The following is a 3,518-nucleotide window of genomic DNA, read 5'->3' on the forward strand; positions in this document are numbered from 1 at the left end:
CTTTATTTCAAGCAATAAGATGATTCGCGCACATATTTTTTTACTCTTAATTTTTTTCAGATTCTTAAGAATTTGTTTATTAAATCTTATATTGACCATATACAATGTTCAAATAGGAAAAATGCTTAAAAGCTGTTTTTTCGCAGATGGCGGTATTTTGGGCAACTGTATGAGTTGTTATGATTTGCTGTTTGATTAGAAGTAAGCATAATTTTAGGAAATTTTATGATGTCAAAAACTTCTTTGATAGTCATTACAGGGTTTTACTTAGTTTTAATTGATTAGCATTTGTACCAGAAAGAAAAATTTGGGTTTTCATACATTTTGTTAACTTTTACTCGAATTTCAGGAAACATGTGCTCTCTGTCAAAAACACGCTTTTAATAAATCGATTGAATAATGACTGTTAATCTCTCTGCTAAAATTTTAAATTGTTTGCATATGTGAATTTAGTATATAAAAGTCATATTATGCAATCAGGCTGAAATCTTAGAAAATATGCACTTATTCGTCCTTGGCCTTTGATCTTGATTTGACGGAAATTGCACCATACGATTTTTTTACGACCGGGCAAAACAGATAGTACAGATGTGTAGCTTTCAAATGATATATAATTTAGCCGTGTGTTAGGTAGGTGCATTAAAAATTAAATTTTATGGTTAAAGTCACTCGCTTATTAGAGAACCAATAATTTAATTGTATAAATTTATTGAAAATAAATTTTTAATTTCGGAAGTATATAAAACATAAAAATGGAACAATTTCCGATTACGTTCTATGCAATTAGCATAAAATTAAAATATTAAGTTTAAAGAACAGTACTTTTAACCTTAAAAATTAAATGTTGCATTTCCCAAATAAAAATTATTGCACATCTGATTTACTTAACCGGATTTTTTTAACTTGTGTTTAAATCTGGCGATTTTCAAATGCTAAAGCCTTGGTCACACCTTAACGGATAGCTCGAACGGATGCCTAACGGATAACTTTTTTTTTCAATCCGTTTATGTCCGTTAGACGTCCGTTCTTATCCGTTAGACGTCCGTCCATATCCGTTGCATACGTTTTATCCGTCGACGTCCATTCTGTCCGGTGGAAAATTTTAAGCATGTTCAAAACTTTGAACGGACGTCCAACGGATGAAATGTCCGTTGAACGTCCGGTAGTCGTCCGTTTTGTACGGACCGGGTACTCGTCCGTTTAGTTTCCGTTTTGTATCCGTAACGTGTCCGTTATACATCCGTTGGAGGTCTGGCGGATAAATCCAGGAACGCGGACTTCTAACGGACTTCTAACGGATAAAATGGATGTTGAACGAATGTGAAACGGACTTCTACCGGACGTATAACGGATAAAACGGATGATGAACGGATCTGAAACGGATAAATGCCAATTCAAAATTTCGCGTCAGAAATGCCATTTAGATTTCTTAAGGTTTATGAATTCTTATTATTCATAATCCATCTAAGATTAAGGGCACGTCTTTACACTCAAGAAGATCTTATTCAGACCAGACACTGCCCTTTGGCGGCATTTTGAAGTACAAACCAAAGCCAGTTACACAGAAACATTTTGAATATTTATGCGATTTACATGTATTATTATTGTCGCCTTTATTTTTTCCGTATATCTTGTTCATCCGTTTTATTCGGTACGCTTCCGTTATGTGTCCATTTTATGCGGTACTCGTCCGTTGGATGTACGTTCGACACCGGTTCTGTCCGGTACGTTTCCGTTTCTCGTACGTTGCATATCCGTTGCATGTCCGTTATGCATTCGTTAAGCGTCCGTTTTATTAGGTCAGTACATCAACGGACTCCCAACGGATAACAATTTTGTCAACGGACAACTATTATTTTCATCCGTTAGACGTCCGTTCGTCTTATCCGGTAAGGTGTGACCGAGGCTTAAGTATCGGAAAACTTTCGCAATTTTAAAGTGTTTAATTGAAGAAAAAAAACAGTGCAACATGCATGATTTTTATTAATTTTCTTTTTAACATTTCGTTCTTACTTATTTAAATTCATCCGACAATCACTAACTAATTATTTGTGAAAAGAATGCCAATTGTCGTTTATTTCATTAATGGATATACATATATTATAAATCTAATCTAATACATTATTTTGTTTGGGGATTTTTTTTACAAGTTTTTTTTTTTATATTCTATGCATGATAATTGTGTGCAATGCTGAACAGGATAGCGGTCAGTTATCCAAATTAGTAGTACAGTAGTTGTAATAAAAGGCATATCTTAGTAATGTATAACTGCTATTGACGATTTTATATAGAATTATTCGTCCCAACCTCGTTGTTCTTGAAACAATCTTTACTTGTATACTTGTAAGTTTCCTGACGTATAAGTGCCATTGAGGATGAGTTCCAGAGGTCTTTTCTTCCAGACAAAGCAGACTAGTAGCGTTTCGTTAATTTGATTGTTGGGACAGACGAGGCCAACCACTTGTATACAGATAAACAGAATTACCATGCAAGCTTATGTTGTCAACACTATCAGAGAAGTGTTAGTGTTCCCATCGTCGAATGTGGTACACGAAGGCTTCCAAGAATGTACAAGTGACATGTCTGACGCTAAACAGTTAGTAAACAGACTTAACAGTGACCTATAGACATCGACCGCTAATTGTTCTTGATATTTGAAACTGCATGCATATATACGTTTTTGAGAGTGATTATTTATCTTGTGTCTGACGAAAACTAAATACCTGCATGGTTATAACTTGCCATACGTTCGTTTTGGTCTGGTGAATGTTCTCTCAAAATAGTAATTCAAAAATTGTTTTAGTGAGATGTAGATTCACGCCAATACCGAATTTCGTCTATATATTTCACAAGTATATAACGGGTGCGTCTAAACACTGCCAGAGACGTATATGTGTATATATGTCTCTGGTTTAATTGACAAGTTTGGTAAAGTTGGATACTAATAAATAAATTGTTGTTGAAATTTAATAATATTTTTTTTTCAGAATGAAGAAATATTTTCTCGAGTGTATTTTGGTAGTTATTTCTTGTAAATAATAATTTGTCACCAGAGCAAAATATCTATTGTCAGTTTTTTATTTGATGTTCATAATAATAAATGACTGAAATATATGTTTTTTTAAATATTCGAGATCTGTGAATATATATTATTTAATTTGTAAATCGTATCTCGTAAACTAATAAAAATGTTTGTTTTTGATAGATTTCGACTTTCGAATTAAAGTTTTTTGTTTTTTGTTATTTGAATCCTTCGTAGCAAAATCAATTTTAATTGAATGTTAATTGAACATTTTCACCTCTTTCAAATAAACAATGAAAAAGGCAGATGGATTATTTAAACGTTTCTAGTATTTTTGTAAGCAATGGAAGCATAACTAGGAAATATGAAGTAACACGGTCAACACTATTTCAAGTGTACAAACACTTCTGATAAAACCCAAACGTCTCTATTATATTTATAATTGTCGGTACATTTAAATTTAGATTTTACTGAGTTATCTGCCCATTCTTACCAA

This window comes from Mytilus galloprovincialis, chromosome 8, assembly GCF_965363235.1.
Source record: "Mytilus galloprovincialis chromosome 8, xbMytGall1.hap1.1, whole genome shotgun sequence".
NCBI classification, from domain to species: domain Eukaryota; kingdom Metazoa; phylum Mollusca; class Bivalvia; order Mytilida; family Mytilidae; genus Mytilus; species Mytilus galloprovincialis.